We start from the raw sequence: 19,292 nt of genomic DNA, 5'->3' as shown, positions 1-19,292 counted from the left end.
GAAAAAGCTTCCAACCAAGAATGTTTTACCCAGCAAGGTTATCATTCAGAATTATGTAAGACATCAATAGATTTCCAGATAAGCAAAAGGTAAAGGGACTCATCATCACTAAACTGGCCCTAAAAGAAATATTAAAGGGACTTCTTTTAGCTGAAAAGAAACGGCACTAATTAATAAGAAAATTTATAAAAGTAAATATCACACTGGAAAAGGTAAATAAATATCAAAGGTGGTGGATCAATCACTTAGAAGGCAAGCATGAAGATTAAAAGTCAAAAAATAATAAAATCAACTATAAATGCAATTAGTTAAGAGATACACAAAATAAGATGTAATATGTGTCATCAAAGTATAAAATGTCAGGGGTAGGAAAAAGAAAAAGCTTTGGAATTTGTTTAAATTCAAGTTGCTACCAACCTAATACAGGGTACTAATTACAAAGTAAGTACGACATTACATGTTAACTTCATAGTAACAACAAGGAAAAAACTTACAGTAAATACACAAAAGAAAATTTGAAAAGAACCTAAACATACTCTAAAGAAAACCACCAACACACAAGGGAAGAGAGAGAGAAAATAAGCAACAGATAGGAACTAAAATAACATGCAGTAAACAGTTAACAAAATGGCAATAAGTACCCATCAATAATTACTTTAAATGTAAATGAACTAAATTCACAAATCAAAAGACCCACAGTGGCTGAAGGGATTAAAAAACAAGACCATCTATATGCTGCCTACAAGAGACTCACTTCAGAAGAAAGAACCCACACAGACTGAAAGTAAAAGGATGGAAATAGATACTCCATGAAAGTAGAAATGAAAATAAAGCTGGAGTAGCTATACTCATATCAGACAAAATAGACTTTAAAACAAAGACGGTATTAAAAGACAAAGAAAGGCATTATATAAGGATAAAGGGGTCAATCCAGCAAGACAGTATAACATTTATAAATGTACATGTACCTAACAGGAAAGCACCAAAATATATAAAGCAAATATTAACAGACTTAAAGGGAGAAATTGAAAGCAATACAATAACAGAAAGGGAATTTAACACCCCACTTACATCAATGGACAGATTATCCAGACAGAAAATCAATAAGGAAACATCAGATTAAAACAACAAATTAGACTAAACAGACAACAGTTAGAGTATATTCCATCAAAAGGAACTGATTACATATTCTTCTCAAGTGCACATGGAACCTTATCCAGGACAGATCATACATTACACCACAAAACAAGTCTCAATAAATTCAAGAAGACTGAAATCACATCAAGTATCTTCTGCAAGCAAATAGTATGAAACTAGAAATCAATCAAAAGGAAAAAATGGGAAAAAACCACAGAAACATGGACAATAAAACAACATGCTACTTAACCAATGGGTCACTGAAGAAATCAAAGGAGAATTTAATACCCAGAGACAAATGAAAACAGAAATGAGACATACTTAATTCAGTGGGATGGAGCAAAAGCAGTCCTGAGAGGGAATTTCATAGCAATACAGGCCTACCTTAAGGAACAAGAAAAATCCCAAATAAACAATCTAAACTTACACCTAAGGGAACTAGAAAAGGAAGAACAAATGAAGCCCCAAATTAGTAGAAGGAAATAATAAAGATAGGGAGTAAACAAATAAAATAGAAGCAAACAAAAAAAAAGACAAAAACAAAACACAAACAAAACAAAAAAAACCAGAAAAGATCAATAAAACTAAGTACTGGTTCTTTGAAAAGATAAACAAATTCGACAAACTTTTGGCTAGACTAACCAAGAAAAAAAGGAGGACTCAAATCAGAGATGAAAGAGGAGATGTTAAAATTCATACCTCAGAAATACAAAGGATCAAAAGAGACTACTATGAATCATTATACACCAACAAATTTGACAACCTAGAAGAAATGGATAAATTCGCAGAAACATACAATCTTCCAAGACAATCATGAAAAAATAGAAAATATGAATAGACAAATTACTAATAAGGAGTCTGATTCAGTAATAAAAAAAAAACATCCAATAAACAAAAGTCCATGACCAAATGGCATCACTGGCGAATTCTACAAAACATTCGAAAAAGATTTAACAACCATCCTTTTCAAACTCTTCCAAAAACCTGAGGAGGAGAAAAACCTTCCAAACACATTTTACGAAGCCAGCAGTACCTTGATACCAAAACCAGACAAGGACACAACCTCTCCCCATCCCCCCAAAAAAAATTACAGGCCTTAGTATCTTCGATAAACACAGATGTAAAAATCCTTAACAAAACATTAGTAAATGGTATCCAACAATACAATAAAAGGATCATACACCACAATCAAATGGGATTTATTCTACAGTTGCAAGGATGGTTCAGAATTCACATATCAAAGTGTGATACACCACAATAACTAAATGAAGGATAAATATCACATGATCATCTTGATACAGAAAAGCATTTGACAAAATTCAACATCCACTTATAATAAAAACTCTCTACAAAGTGGGTACAGAGCAAACACACCTCAACATAATAAAGGCTATATACGACAAACCCACAGCCAACATACTCAACAGTGAAAAGTTGAAAACTTTTACCTAAGAACAGGAGCAAGACAAGAAGGTCCACCTTCACCACTCTTACTCAACATGGTACTGGAAATCCCAGCCACAGCAATTAAGCAAGAAAAAGAAATAAAAGGCATCCAAGTTGGAAAGAAAAAATAAAACTGTCACTATTTGTGGATGACACAATGCTATACATAGAAAACCCTAAAGACTCCATCAAAAACCATTAAAACTAATAAATGAATTCAGTAAAGTCACAGGATACAAAAATCAATATACAGAAATCTGTGGTATTTCTACACAATAATAATAAACTATCAGAAAGAGAAATTATGAAAACAATCCCGTTTATAACTGCATCAAAAAGAATAAAATACTTAGGAATAAATTTAACCAAGGAGGTGAAAGACCTGTAAACTGAAAACTACATAAGACATTGGTGAAAGAAAATGCAGAAGACACAAATAAATGAAAAGATACTCCATGCTCATGAACTGTAAGAATTAATACTGTTTAAATGTCCATACTACCCAATGTGATCTACGGATTCAATGCAACCCCTATCAAAATTCAAATGGCAAAATTTACAGAACTGAAACAAACAACTCCAAAATTTGTATGGAACCACAAATGATCCTGAATAGCCAAAACAATCCTGAGAAAGAAGAAGAAAGCTAGAGGTATCATGCTTCCTGACTTCAAACTATACTATAAAGCTACAGTAATCAAAACAGTGAGTTATTGCCACAGAAACAGATGCACAGATCAATGGAGCAGAATTGAGAGTTCAGAAATAAACCACTCATATATGGACAATTAATTTACAACAAAGGACCAAAGAACATAGAATACAGTAAGGATTGTCTCTTCAATAAATGGTGGTTGGGTAACTAGATAAGCACACACACACAACTGAAACTAGAACACCATTTTGCACCATACACAGAAATTAACTCAAAACAGATTAAAGACTTGAATATAAGATCTGAAACCATAAGACTCTTAGAAGAAAACACAGGCAGTAATCTCACTGATAGCAGTCTTTAGATGTTTTTGTGGATCTGACTTCAAAGGCAAGGAAGACAGAAGCAAAAATAAACAAATGGGACTACATCAAACTAAAAAGCTTATGCACAGCAAAGAAAACTATCAACAAAACAAAAAGGCAACCTACCAAATGGGAGAAGATATTCACAAATGATATATCTGATAAGGGGTTAATATCCAAAACATATAAAGAACTCATACAACTCAACAACAGAAAAAACTCAATTTAAAAATGAGCAGAGGGGGGCTGCCCTGGTAGCACAGTCGTTAAGAATCCTCCTGCCAATGCAGGGGACATGGGTTCAATTCCTGGTCCGAGAAGATCCCACATGCTATGGAGCAACTAAGCCCATGCGCCACAACTACTGTGCCTGCACTCTAGAGCCCATGAGCCACAACTAATAAGCCCAGGTGCTGCAACTACTGAAGCCCACATCCCTAGAGCCCTGCTCCCCAACAAGAGAAGCCACTGCAATGAGAAGCCTGCATACCACAATGAAGAGTAGCCCCCGCTCACTGCAGCTAGAGAAAGCCCACACACAACAACAAAGACCCAACATAGCCAACTAAAAAAATGGGGCAGAGGATCTCAACAGACATTTTTCCAGAGAAGACATACAGACAGCCAACAGGCACATGAAAAGATGTCCAACACTGCCAATTATCAGGGAAATCCAAATCAAAACCACAATGAGCTATCCCCTCATGCCTGTGGGAATGGCTATTATCAAAAAGACAAGAAATAACAAATGTTGGAGAGGATGCTGAGAAAAGAAAACTCTTATACTCTATTTGTAGGGCTGTAAATTGGTGCAGCCACTATGGAAAACCCTAGAGAGATTCTGCAAAAAATTAAGAATAGAATTATCATTTGAACCAGCTATCCCACTTCCAGGTATTTATCAGGAGAACAAGGAAACACTAATTTTAAAAGATACATGCACCTCTACGTTCACTGCAGTATTATTTACAATTGCCAAGATAAGGAAACCACCTAAGTCTCCATCCATGGGTGAATGGATAAAGAAGATGTGATATACATACACAATGGAAAGCTATTCAGTAACAAAAAAGAATGAAATCCTACCATTTTCAACAACATGGATGGACCACGAGGGTATTATGCTAGGTGAAGTAAGTTAGAAGGAGAAAGACAAAAACTGTATGATTTCTCATTTGTGGAATCAAAAACAAAAACATGAACAAACAAAATAATGACAAACACATAGATACAGCAAACAGATTACTGGTTACCAGAAGTGTAGGGGATAGGCAGCGGTGGGGGGATGAAGCAGGGGGCAACTCTATGGTGATAGATAGTAACTAGAGTTGTGGTGGTGGTCACTATATAGTGTATACAGATGGTAACATAATGCTGTACACCTGAAACATATTTTAAAAAAAGGAATAAGGTGTTGATACATGCTACAACATGGATGAATCTTGTAAATGTTAAGTGGAAGAAGTCAGACACATACAAAAACACACATACTACATGATTCTATTTGCCAAAATAGGCAACTTCTTAGAGAAAGAAAGTAGATTAGTGGTTGCCTAGGGCGGAGGTAGGGAGTAGGATGGAAAAGTGGGGAAGGAAGCCAGGAATAGGGAATAAATGTTAATGGTTATGGGGTTCCATACTGGGATACTGAAATTGTTCTAAATTGATTGTGGTGATGGTTGCACAATTCCTTGAATACAATAAAAACCACTGAACTGTACACTTTAATGGCTGAATTTTATGTTATGTGAAATATCTCAATAAAGCTGTTTTTAAAAAAAAAAAAAAACTTAGAATTTCCAAAATTTTAATCAGTTACTAGCTTCATATTTGCCATAACTACCATCCATACTATTATCTACATTACATTTTTCTATAAAAAGAACTACATTTTTACTTAAATTTTAAAAGAAAACTTACAACACTACCATAAATGAAAAATTAGCTAATATTAAAAAAATTGGATATGGCAAAATATTGACAGTGCTACTCAAGTTAAATTTGAGAACTCCAGGCTACAGCAAAACAATAGCCAAGCAGAAAAATGGAGCACAAAAAACAAAACAAGTCAGTAAACAGGGGATGAACACTAGGACTAACTGGGCTCAAAGCTTCTGAACAAGCCACTGCCTATGATGAACTTAAGTCTCACGTGTCCTACCCTGGCCTGCAGTCCCAGGATGTAGAGACACCTGAGAGTCCTAGAGATAAAAAAGTGAAGACTGGCTCAAGTGTCAGGAAAGGCCTCTCTCTTCTCTATCCAAGTTCGGGCACACGGGTTCTGAAACGGCAAGAATCAAGTGGCAGGCCCAAAACAGTGAGAAGCCTACTAGTAGCACTACTCTAAAAAATATAGGCCCAACTAACTTAAGTCAGGACAGTATATCTATGAATTGTCTCATGTTTTTCAATAAATTCTAAAAAATCAGGGTTTCAATCTGTTCCTCTCCAATGCTCATAAAAATCTATCACCCATGTTTTTGCCTTTTCTGAAATATAAGAAAATCTGAGTATCTATTTTTCGGAGACTGGCACTTAAACAATGCTGATGTCAACATATTCAAAAACTATCAGTAATTTTTCACATTTGCTAAATGGAAAATAAGTGTGTTACAGTAAGATAAGAATTTTGAAGAGCACTATAGACATTTTATAATTCTGAGGTGTTTAATGAGGTTTTTAATTTTGATCACTCCTATACTGACTACCATGAATACAGCAACTAAGAGGCATTTATTTTCTCCCATGAACCTGGCATGCCTCTTTGAAAATATCAAAATCACCTCTCTTTTCCAGTATATTAAAAGCTGGCTTATAAATAGAGATGATTCACTTTGTTGTACAGCAAAAACTGGCACAATTGTGTAAAACAGTTATATTCCAATATTGAGCTTTAAAAAAAAAAAAGAGCGATTTAAAAAAAAGCCGGCTTCACAGAGAAATCTTTCTGAATGAAATATGATGTCTGAGATTTGCTTCAAAACAATGGGGAGCGATAGGTTTTATGGGACAAGACTGTCCACGCATAGGTACATGAAACAGATTGGTACATAACAATTAATTTTTCTATTCTCTTCACTGCACGTTTTCAAAATACATAACAGACTTACTACTTTAAGAAGTCATCATCAAAAAGCAGTAATTATTTTAGCAAAGCTTCATGAAATCTTTAGTATTTCCTGTCACAGGGGAAACACTTATAGGGGAAAGTCTGCCTATAAATCATTTCCTTCTAGTATTTTTTTAAGGTTGTCTCCACCAATGGACTGTAGATCTTTTTGCTTATATTCCATAAGACCTATTGCCAAAGCCAAACACATTTATGGAAACGGTTACCATCCCAGCATAAAACTGTTTATTGGTGACATATATTTTGTTATACAAGCCATTGGACATTTTCACTTTGACACAATTTCAGAAATGCCAATTTCACAATGGATGTCAGATTGCACCATTAAAGAAAATTCTATTTAACTTCCCACTAAATACCACCATCACTTTCTAAGTGTTTAAAGAATGTTCCCATGTAATTCCCGAAGAATTTTCGCTTCTCCTTTAAACTAGGTTGGGTTGTGGTTGGATATGCTGGTGAAAGGAAAGACAGACTCTCAAGCCCCCGCATCTTATCTTTAAAACATTAAAGTGGTTACATGCAGGAATTAATAAAGTCAATATCAAATCAACATTTTAGTGATTCTTAAATGTTTATGAAGCTGTTACGGACAAACATTTTTGAAGTCTATATTTAAAACACTAGATCCTTTGGAGCCCAATCAGCAAATTATTCATAACTGCATTTATATAGCAACACTGATTATGCTTCCATGCATAATACACCAGGTAGATTGACCTAAACCACCAGGGTTTAGAGAATTTTAGTGAATTAAAAAATTGCAGCTCAAGGGAGTGGGGAGAAAAGGAAAGGAGCAAGCATTTGTTGAGTGTTTATTATGGGCCAGGAGCAGTTCTAAAGCTTTACAGACACCTCATTTACTTGCTATCAACAAATTCATTAGGTGGATAATAATATCCATATTTTACAGATGAGGAAACCAAGGCTCAGAAAAATTAACCTGTCAAAGCAAGTAGGAGAGCTGAGATTCAAATTCAGATAAGTTTGCCTTCAATGCCATCATACCACACTTTCTCCCACAAAGACACCTTTCCAAATCATATTAAAAATCGATTCTTTGATTAGTTAAAATATTAATCCCTTAGTGGATATTATTAAGATCATTTCAATATGCAGCACAAATCAATCTGCACCAACACATTTTGAGGAAAAGACATAGTTAACAGAAAAAAAAATAATACAAGGGCCAGAGTATCAATACAAAGCAGAGTGGGACACTGGTTAGAACACCAACCTTAGGTCTGAAAACTTAACTCCAGATGAAACATTCACCAGTGGGGGATCTGGGGCAAGTAATGGCCTCAGTTTCGCCACTGGTAAAATGGCATAACGCTTATCCCATCCTTCCACCTCGGACTGTTTATGAGAATGAAATTATTAATGGTGGTGAAATCAATATGTAAACTGTAACAAACTATGATACATATAAGGAATTACTATCTATTCAGTAAGATGACTATACTGAACAGCTATTTTCATGTTAGAGTAACCTGGCACAAATAGAATGAGGAATACAGTTCACCAACAACAGGAAGCTGCTCTCAGGCGGGCGGGCTCCATCTCAGCGGGAGCCACTTGACAGCAGCAGGTGCTGCTTGGAGGACCAGTTTTCTGCCTGCTTTCAAACAATCCCGTCCCTCACTGGTAGGGGAGGGAAGGCGCGAATGAAGTGCGGGGAAGGGAGCACTGAGAGAGGCAGAAGGCTTGGTTCTACTACACCCAGGTGCCAGGCTCTGGTTAAACTTTTTACCCCTCCAGGCCTCAGTTTACGCGTTCGTAAGATGGAGAGACCTTTCCCGCCCTGCTTCCCGGGCAGAGCTAACACCCGAGTCAATGTGCAGGGAAAGCGTGGTAAACCCCAATGAGAATGAGATGACGATCACCTGTCAAGTGAAAGGCTGGGAGGGCGGTTCCTCCGCTAGCCCCTCGCAGTTTGGACATTCCAGAAGCCTCGACCCGGGCCGCCCCTCTGAGGGTGTAAGGCAGCCCCCCACCCACCTCTCGGCCGACGGGGTGCGCGGAGTCCCCTGGCGCTCGCACCCCCAGCTGAGCTCTCAGGGCAGGCCCGCAGCCCGCCCACCCCCGCCCCCAGGCCTCCTCAGGGGACCCCAGGGCCCTCCCTAGTGGCCGCGGCTCCCCTCCCCCAGCAGTGTTCCCTTGCCCTCTCCGCTCGGGCTCCCAGGTGAGGAGCGAGGGTGAAAGGGCGTACCCCGCCGCCATTTTGTCCCCTGGCCCCCGCTACGCAATCCGCCGGCCCGCACCCCAGCCCAGGGCCGCCCAGGTCTGCGCAACGCGCGCCCCTCGCGGACACTCACCCCTGACCGCCCTGCGCTGTTCGGCACAGCTCCGAGCGTCCCGCCGGGAAAGGGGCGGGGCGGGGCGGGGCTGCTGGCCGGCGCACCACGTGACTCCCAGCTGCGGCCGCGCCTCTCCCGGCTCCACTCTCGGGCAGTCCGCGCGCAAGCGCAGCCCGGTTCCCGCCGAAGGGCGCCGGGGCGGGAGGCAGGGCGTGGGTGTGCTTCGTGGCCCGGCGCGGCTGTTTCTCGGGAGCTGTTCCTTTCCCTCGGCAGCGCTTGCACGCGCTTTTGATCACACGGTTCTTTCTCTCTCTTTCTCGGAATCAGTCCCTTCCCTTTACCTTCCTTATCACCACAGTCTGTCCCATAGATAAAGGACCTAGAGGTACGCCTCAAAAATCTGTAACTCTGAAAGCGGTTCAGAAAAGCAGCGGCCCTGAGCCAAAACAGTTTGCTCTCTGCCGCAAAGCTTTATTCGACTCCTCTTGTGAGCCAGGCTTGAAAGGCTCAAAGTACAAAGACCTAACAATTGTGTTTTCCCTACTTCAAAGACAAAATAAACATAGGAATTAAGTAATTTAACGATGTTAAATCAGCGCTCTGAACGACAGGGCCCATAATTATCACATGAATATTCCCCCGCCCCTGTCACTTTTCATGCAGCTGAGACACTCGAGCTCTTTACCTTTCCCTCTCATTTGTTACCCACAATAAGCAGGAAGTTATGGAATCTAATGGAGTCTACCTCACGACTAGACTATAAGTGCTGTGAGGGCAGGAGCCATATTGTTGGCTTTTCTGGCTCCTCTCCCCTCTTGCCTTCCTAGAAAACTTGCTCTTTCATTCGTTTATTTAACAAGTGTTTTTTGAGCACCTACTATATGTCAGATGCTATTCTAGATGCTTGGAGTTAATAAATAAAGTAGATAAACATCCGTGGCTTCCTGAAGCAGGGAAGAAACACAATAAATAGTGAACATAATTCACATATTCACAGAGTTCCATGATGATGAGATGATTTCCTAAAAGGTGGTCAGGGCCTTATTCCTTATCAATTGTCCACTTTCCCCTCTCGCTTTCATTCCCGTAAGCATTTAAACAACCTCTCCCAGGGTGTGGAGAAAAGGGAACTCCCTGGCACTGTTGGTGGGAATGTAAGTTGGTACAGCCACTATGGAAAACAATTTGGAGGTTCCTTAAAAAACTACAAATAGAACTACCATATGATCCAGTAATCCCATTACTGGGCATATACCCAAAGAAAACCATAATCCTAAAAGAAACATGTACCATAATGTTTATTGCAGCACTATTTACAATAGCCAGGACACGGAAGGGAGGGAATACGGGGATATGTGTATAAAAACAGATGATTGAGCTTGGTGTACCCCTCAAAATAATAAAAAATAAATAAATAAATAAACAACAAAAAATAAACAACCTCTCCCATCTTGAAATCTCCCACCCAATGCACCAAACCCCACTTCAACCTCTGCTTGCTTTCTTCTCTTTACAGATCTGCCCTTCACAGAGACATTTCTCTGATTATCTACACAAGGACGTCTCCAATTCCTCAGCTACTACTCATGTCTAAAAACTCATGTCATTGCCCTCGGGTTTCTGCCCCACCATCTTACAGAAACCATTCATTCCACAGTCACTAGGGATCTCGCTACTGTCCTACTCCCTACCATGGACATTATCATCATGACCTAACTTAATTTCTATGAATCGGTTGACATTCCTTCCATCTGGAAACACTCTTCCCTTGCCTTCCACTTTTACACTCTTGATCTCACTTCTCCATCTCTAAGGGCTCCCTCTCCATCTCTTTTGAAGTCTCCTCTTATTTCTCCCACCCCTTAAATGCTGGCATCCCTCAGGGATAGGTGCAAGCCCTCTCTTTTCCTGCTGGAAAAGCCCTCTCTTTTCCTCTGGTAGTTGCTTCTTTTTTTTTTTTTTTTGGCTGCGTTTTGGGTTTTCGTTGCTGCATGCGGGCTTTCTTTAGTGGCGAGCCAGGGCTACTCTTCACTGTGGTGCACGGGCTTCTCATTGCGGTGGCTTCTCTTGTTGCAGAGCACGGGCTGTAGGCATGCAGGCTTCAGTAGCTGTGGTACGTGGGCTCTAGAGCACAGGCTCAGTAGTTGTGATACATGGGCTTAGTTGCTCCTCAGCATATGGGATCTTCCCAGACCAGGGATCAAACCCATGTCCCCCGCATTGGCAGGCAGATTCTTAACCACTTCGCCACCAGGGAAGTCCCAGTGATTGCTTCTTTTTAAATTCAGTTAGTATCTTTGTCCTCTATATTTCCCAATATATATCTGCAGCGCTGATTTCTGTTGTGAGCTCCAGATACACATGGTTAACTACCTGGTCATCGCCACTTGAACCTCTCAAAATCAAGAAGACGAAAATAAAAATCACTCATTATCTTTCTTACATACATATAAAACAGCTTAAGATATCTTACTTATCACACAACTCATTCAAAGTGTTCAATTCAATGGTTTTTAATACATTCACAGAGTTCACTATAAACAATTTTAGGACATTTTCATCACCCCAAAAAGGAACCCCATACTCATTAACCATCACTTACCCACTTCCCCTCAGCCATAAGCAACCACTGATCTACTTTCTCTATATATAGATTTGCCTATTCTGGACATTTTATGCAAAAGGAACCATGCAATATGTGGTATTTTGTGACTGGCTTCTGTCACTTAGCATGTTTTCAAGCTACAACCAAATTGTAGCAGGTATCAATACTTCAGTCCTTTTATGGCTGAATAATATTCCAGTGTATGGATATACCACATTTTATTTATCCATTCATGAGTTGACAAACGTTTAGGTTATCTCCACTTTGGGGCTGTTATGAATAATGCTGCTATGAACATTTGTGTACAAGTTTTGTGTGGACATATATTTTCATTTCTCTTAGATAAATATCTAGGAGTAGAATTGCTGGGTCATATGGTAATCCTACATTTAACTTTTTGGAATACTGCCAGATTATTTATAAAACCAGCTGTACCATTTTACATTCCCACCAGTAGTATATGAAGGTTCCAAATTCTTGACATCCTCTCCAACACTTGACTTGACTGCCTTTTTTATTACAGCCATCCTAGTGGGTGTGAAGTTGTATCTCGCTGTGGCTGTGATTTGTATTTCCCTAGTGACCAATGATGTTCAACACCTTTTCTTGTGCTTATTGGCTATTTGTGCATGTCTGTGGAGAAATGTCTATTCAAATCCTTTGCCCATTTTTAAATTGGGTTACCACTCATTATTTTTTGCACAAAATCTGTTCCTGTTGTTCTGACAAATATTCTGTTGCCCCTCCATGAAATGCCCCTCCTTCAGCCCCACTGATGGCAGGCTTGACCATGTGACTTGCTTTGGCCAATAAAATTTGAGCAGACGGATCTGCTCCAAGCAGAAGCTTTAAGTGCCAGCTGGTGGGTTCACCATGTCTCTTTTGTGTATGCTACAAGACTAGCAATCTGTTTCAGAGAAGTTGTTCCATCAGCCTGGGTTCCAGAGTGAAGATGACATGGAATAGAACCACAGCTGATCTCCAAAGGACTTGTAGCATTTTTTGTAAGACACTCAGATGTGTGGGGACATTTATCACTGTAGCATAACCTAGCCTGTGCTAAAGGATACACCTGTCCTATGTGCTGTGATTGCCTCTACTATCCCTCCAGGCTCCTTGACATGGCCTACAAGGCCTTGAAGGTCAGGCCTGTTGACCTCTCTAGACTCATTTCCAGGCCATTCCCTCAACCACCCTATACTCCCAACAAAATAAAATACATTGAGACCCTGGAATTCACTTCTTCCTCTCTTTCACTCCCCATCCTAGACCTTTGTCCAATTTGTTGCTTGCTACTGGAATAATAGTAATATCTGTCTTTGCCTGAGTATGTTCTATGTGCAAGACAATATTTATATATGGTCTCATTTTGTCTGACAGCAACCCAGAGAATTAGGTAATTTATCCCATTTTACAAATCAACAGAGTTCCCAGATTTACTTTTCCTGGAGCAAACAGCTAGAAAGGGGCAGAGACAGGATTTGAACCCAGGTTAGCTTTTACTGAGCATTTACCATGTGGCAGGCATTACGCTGAAGCACTATGCATGGATTAAATTTAATCCATGTAAAGAAATCACATGTAAAAGAAGTATAGAATAGTGGTGTTCCACAGCAGTTAAGACTCTGACTTTGGGGTCAGATCATGTAATTGTGTGACCTTGAGATAATTACTACACTCTCATTTTCCTCATCTGTAAAATGTAGCAGTAAGATATACCTCAACGGGTTTTTGTGAATATTAAATGAATCAATTTTTAGAAAGCACTTAGAATAGCTTAGCGTATAGTTAGAGCTCAAATTATACCAGCTGTGGTGTTTATTTTCTCATCCAGCCTCATGATAAATATATGAGTTAGGTACTATTATGTAACTGTCCCCTTTCCTTCAGCTGCCCTGTCCTTTCCCATCTTGACTTCTGACACACTAGTCCCTCCAGAATGTTCCTGCTCTTCTTTGCCACCTGGCAAACTCCCACTCACCTCTGGGACCTCAGATGTCCCCTCCTGCACTGCTGCAGCAAGCTTGGTTGCTCTCTCCACTGGGCTTCCAAAGCACTTTGTACAAACTCTCATAGCTAGATCCCCTTGAAAACAAGGAACAAGAACTCACTCAATAAAAAGTAGGGTTTACTATAAGACTGAAATTGAAATGTGGAGGCCTTCAAAACCAGCCACTTTTGCTTCTGTCAGGTGGATCCCCTGGCTTCTTTGCCTCTCTCTGCTTTCGGCAGTAAGAGAGAAGCCAAGAGATTTCCCTTCTCGTGCTCTCCCTCAGGCATCGTCTCCAGTGGTTAGTGCATCTTCTCCATAGCTCCAGCTCCAACTGGGAACCTCTTGCCATGGCTCTAGATTCTGCCTAACGGCCTTGGCTTTGAGGTTCTGGTAATATCACATCTTTCCATAGTTTGCCAGGAGATTAATTTGCTCACCTGTTTAAATTGAATGCCGTTATCACCTCCAACAAGTGGGAAGTAAAATTCTGGTAATCCATGGCAGGCAATGGTACTGTAATTTCTTGAATTAGCATCTGTGGTTGCTTGAAATAAAGTGCCAAATGAAGGTAAGGAAATTAGCAAATTTGGAGCTACTAAACTTTACCATGTGTTAGTAATGATAATTACAAGGACTATAGAGTAGGCTGACAACTTCACATGCATTAGGCAGCTTAGAGAACAAAAATGTTAAATTCAGGGTTTTACACTCTCAGCTCAAGGTGTGATCATAGGACCACAAAGCTTCTACAGTGGCATAAAGAATCTCTTATTTCTTATGACCTAAGGACAGACTATGGCTGAGAATCAGAACCAAATTTATTTGTCCAAGTTCCCAGAGTATAATGACATTGAACTCACCGCCTTTCTAAGTTACTGCCATTTTCTTTTGATTTATTTATTTATTTAGGCTGTGTTGGGTCTTAGTTGCAGCACGTAGGATCTAGTTCCCCGACCAGGAATTGAACCCAGACGCCCTGCATTGGGAGCACAGAGTCTTACCCACTGGACCACCAGGGAAATCCCTCTAAGTCACTGCCTTAAAGTTAGGACATCGATTGGAAACTAGCGGGGCCCTGTGACTGAGGATAGGGACATTTGAGGTGACCTCCAACTAGCTGCCTAAATATCCCTGTGCCCCCTCTCCTTTTTGAGGAAACTAACCTTCACTTGTTTAAAGATTCTTTATGCAACCGTTGCCTTCCAAAGAGATATCTAGTCTCCCCCAAATCCTATCCTTCCTGTTACCTCCAAACCCACTTCTAAAGTTAAGTCCAGGGACCCAGGAGAGAATTGTAAGGTATATTCCAGAAAATAAATAAATAAATAAACTCATACACCCAAACAATTACAATATCTTTCGTATTTACGTTAGTAATAACCTGGAAAACTATATCAGAGTAGATTCCACAGGTGTTATATGAGAAAAGATAGAATATAATGATGACAGATTAAGTTTGAACACAGGTGCCCTTCTGCTTTTAATGTGCTACATGGAGCATCTCTAACAGCTTGCCTGATTTGGTTGACTGAAACTAGGATTCAGCAGTGGCCTACATTCAATGAAGCTGAGATGCCAGAACTTCACTCACATAATGGGGAGAAAGAAAAGTAAAGTAAAGAGTCTTATATAAAAAAGTCAACTCACAGGGTCACATGTGAAAGAGTCAAGGTGATGGGAACGTTGGAGTAAATTTATAAGGTGTAACCTGCTCACCTTCTTCCTATGTTTCCTGGAAGGGCCCAGAGGGCACTAATGCACTGAGAAAACAGTGAGAGAAACATAGGCATTCTTGAAAGCTCTGCAATGCCCTCAGGGATCTGTGGGGGCACCAACTTGATGACAGGGCCTCTAGGAATGAAATAGATGGGTAACCTGTTAAAGTATTACTTGATATACACAACAGGAAAACTAAAGGCCTAGCACACAGAAACCTGACTTGAGTTGCCACGAAAGGAAGTAAGAGCCTCTCATTTAGTTCCCAGGTGCAACTCATAGCCAGGGGCTGGTGATTGAAGAAGAAACTGGGTTTTCTTGAGGAAGGACACTGCCACATTGTCACACCTGTATGCCATAAATATTTCTCCAGGCCATTCCCTAAAGGACATGTGGCTATTCATAGAATGAGCATGCACTGAGGGAAGGGACATACCCAGCCGCTGAAGGATTGTTAGACGCTGATCTGAATTTATGTTAATCCTTGGAGACCCCTGGATAGATTGAGGACTTTGGGCAATCAGAAAATAAATTAAATTTATATTCAAGTCCGTCACACAGAGGACTGTAGACCCATGCTGAGACAATTTCACCAGGTCCTAAATGCATATTTAGACTAGACATACTTGGCAACTGGCAGATTTTCTGCACTAGTTCCCTGAACCATGCAGAGAGGACTATTTTGGTAGGCAGAGCCAAGTAGCCCCTGGAACTGCCCTTCCCTAACAAAATGGTAAGCCAAAAGCATACCACAGCCCTGTAGGAACTGCAGGGATCATGCCACCATCAAAGATTTGATAGACGCAGAAGTGATGAGTCTCATCCCACCTCTGTTTCATTCCTGGGTTTGACAGTGGCAAAACTAGACCGTGATTGGGATTACCCAAGCTTCTACTCAGGAGATTTCTAACCATTATTAATAGATAAATGTAAATACATGATTCCTTTGTTCACAGATATATTCTTAGTACCTAGAACAGTGTTGAATGTGTGATAGGTGCCTCAAAAAATATTTGTAAAAAAAAAAAAAAACCACTAGGATGTCCCTGTGGTACAGTGGTTAAGAATCCACCTGCCAGTGCAGGGGACACGGGTTCAACCCCTGTCCAGGAAGATCGCACATGCCTCGGAGCAACTAAGCCCGTGAGCCATAACTACTGAGCCTGTGTGCCACACCTACTGAAGCAGGAGCACCTAGAGCCTGTGCTCCACAACAAGAGAAGCCACACAATGAGGAGCCAGTACACCACAATGAAGAGTAGCCTCCACTTGCCACGACTAGAGAGAGCCGGCTCACAGCAACCAAGACCCAATGTAGCCAATAAATAAATGAATAAATAAATTTATTAAAAAAAAAAACTAGACAGTGACTTCACTTGCAGCTTCTGATCCAGGTATGGCATCTTTGCTGGGACAAATCAACAGAGTCCTGCCCATGTAGTATGCAGTTGTTGATCTGGCAAATCATTTTCCCCTCAAATCAATTAGCAAAGAAAATCAGAAGCAACAAATTTTCATATGTCAGGAATGGCAACTGACCTTTACAATTTTACTTCAGGGTCATGTCAGTTCTCAGATTCTGCCACAGTATAGTCCACGAGGAGATTGATCATCTGGACATCCTAGAACATCACTCTGATCAACTACACTGATAACATCATGTTGATTGGCTTGGTGAACAGGAAGCAGCAAATATTCTAAATATTCTATTCTTATTCTAATAAATAAGACACATGAATGCTAGAGACACAAAAATTCCATGAAAGGAATGTTGTGATATCCCTGTATAGCAGTGGTTCTCAACCAGAGGCAATTTTGTCCCCTACTAAACATTTAGCAGGCAGTATCTGGAGACATTTTTGGTTATCACAACTGGAGTTAAGGGAGTTAGTGGCTACTGGCATCTAGAGGGCAGAGGCCAAGTATGCTGCTAAATGTCTTGAAATGCACAGGACACCTCCCCACAACCAAGAATTATCAAGCCCAAAATGTCAAGATCAAGGTCAAGAATCCCTGCCTTAAAGTGAAAGACTCTTAACCACTGCTCCACCAGGGATATCCTCTATTTTGTAAATAAATTCATTTGTATAATTTTTTATATTCCACATATAAGTGATATCATGTGATATTTGTCTTTCTCTACCTGACTTACTTCATTTAGCATGATAATCGCTAGGTCCATCCATGGTGCTGCAAATGGCAATATTTCATTCTTTTTTATGACTGAGTAATATTCCATTGAAATATTGCCATTTGCAGCACCATGGATAGACCTAGAGATTATCATGCTAAATGAAGTAAGTCAGGAAGAATCCATGGCTGGGGAGAAGGGAAACTAAATTTTGTCAGAGGGTCATCAAGTGTGATAGCATGGTTAAGAGTCCGCCTGCTGGAGAGAAAAGATGGCGGCGAAGTAGAGAGACGTGGAGTGCATCCCTCTCCACAGATGCATTGGGAATGCACAGAAAGACGCAGTAATTCCCACAGAGAACCAGCTGAACACCAGCAGAGGGCCTCGGACACCAGAAAGGACTGCGGGGAGCCCGACATAGCCGCTAAGTTTTTGGTAGTACAGACAATATATCTCTCATACTTTCCTTTCATCCCTATCTTTTATACATTTCTATTCCTTTCTTTTCATTTGCATATTTCCAACCACATTACGCTCTTCTGTTCCCCTTTCTTCCAGCCTTTTTAAGTTTATTTTATCTTAACATACTTACAAACAACACTATTGGTCTGCTCAGACTCCTTGCTCTATTCTCCAGATGACGCACTGCCATGGTATTTAATATTAGCCTTTTGTCTTTATCTTAGTTCTTAGTACAATTGTCTAATTACATTCTGAGAATCTCCATTCTCTCTGGTGGTACTCTGGCTCTTTTCTATATTTGATCCTAGCTTACAAAATCTCTCTGGATTAATGTTTGTATGTTTGTATGTGTAAGGTGTTATTTGTTTGTTTGTTCGCTTTTGCTTTTGTCTCTGATTTGTTCTGTTTCAGTTGTCAATTTCTGTTGGGTTTCTCTTTGAATATCTGATAGCACACTGGGGTTCTGTCAGGTCTTTCTAGAGCCTTATGTCCTAATGGATTCAGTAATTCTGTGTCTTATACATGTAGGTGTTTCCTAGACTTAATATTCGTTTAATCCAATAATTGGACATTAGTCTGAGGCTTGGACAGTCTTCTATAAACACCTCTATCGCCAGGACAAGCAACCCCAAAAGTTTGGACAACCATGAGGAAACAAAGAAACACCATGCAGGCAAAGGAGCAGGAAAAAAACCCACAAGACCAAATAAATGAGGAGGAAATAGGAAAAATGCCTGAAAAAGAATTTAGAGTAATGATAGTAAAAATGATACAAAATCTCGATAACAAAGTAGAGAAAGTACAAGAAACAGTTCATAAGAACTCAGAAAAACAAACAGCAATGGATAACAAAATAACTGAAATTAAAAATACTCTAGATGCTATAACCAGCAGAATGACTGAGGCAGAAGAACGAATAAGTGAGTTGGAAGATAGACTGGGGGAAATAAATGCCACAGAGCAGGAAAAAGAAAAAAGAATAAAAAGATTAGAAGACAGACTCAGAGACCTCAGTGATAACATTAAGCGTACCAACATTCGAATTATAGGCATCCCAGAAGAAGAAGAAAACAAGAAAGGGTCTGAGAAAATATTTGAAGAGGTTCTAGTGGAAAACTTCCCCAACATGGGAAAGGAAATAATTCACCAAGTCCAAGAAGCACAGAGAGTCCCATACAGAATAAACCCAAGGAGAAATACACCAAGACACATATTAATCAAACTAACGACAATTCAACACAAAGAAAAAATATTAAAAGCAGCAAGAGAAAAGCAACAAACAACATATAAGGGAAAACCCATCAGGATAACAGCTGACCTTTCTACAGAAACTCTGCAGGCCAGAAGGGAAT

At 40.0% G+C, this 19,292-nt stretch overlaps 1 protein-coding gene across 9 annotated transcripts in view; it reads right to left on the bottom strand.

The window, feature by feature from the left end:
* SCAPER (S-phase cyclin A associated protein in the ER) overlaps nt 1-9,137 on the bottom strand; it is a 445,755-nt gene extending 436,618 nt beyond the window's left edge. For 8 of the 9 annotated variants that reach the window (XM_057723485.1, XM_057723488.1, XM_057723489.1 and 5 more), the window contains exon 1: nt 9,052-9,137. The gene's annotated coding sequence lies outside the window, so the exon portion shown is untranslated. The remainder of the gene's footprint in view (nt 1-9,051) is intronic. The other variant, XM_057723493.1, reaches the window with a different exon arrangement.
* Between the last annotated feature and the right edge of the window lie 10,155 nt (nt 9,138-19,292).

This window comes from Hippopotamus amphibius, chromosome 2, assembly GCF_030028045.1.
Source record: "Hippopotamus amphibius kiboko isolate mHipAmp2 chromosome 2, mHipAmp2.hap2, whole genome shotgun sequence".
Classification (NCBI taxonomy): Eukaryota; Metazoa; Chordata; class Mammalia; order Artiodactyla; family Hippopotamidae; genus Hippopotamus; species Hippopotamus amphibius.
This window is presented reverse-complemented; position numbering and strand designations above follow the sequence as displayed.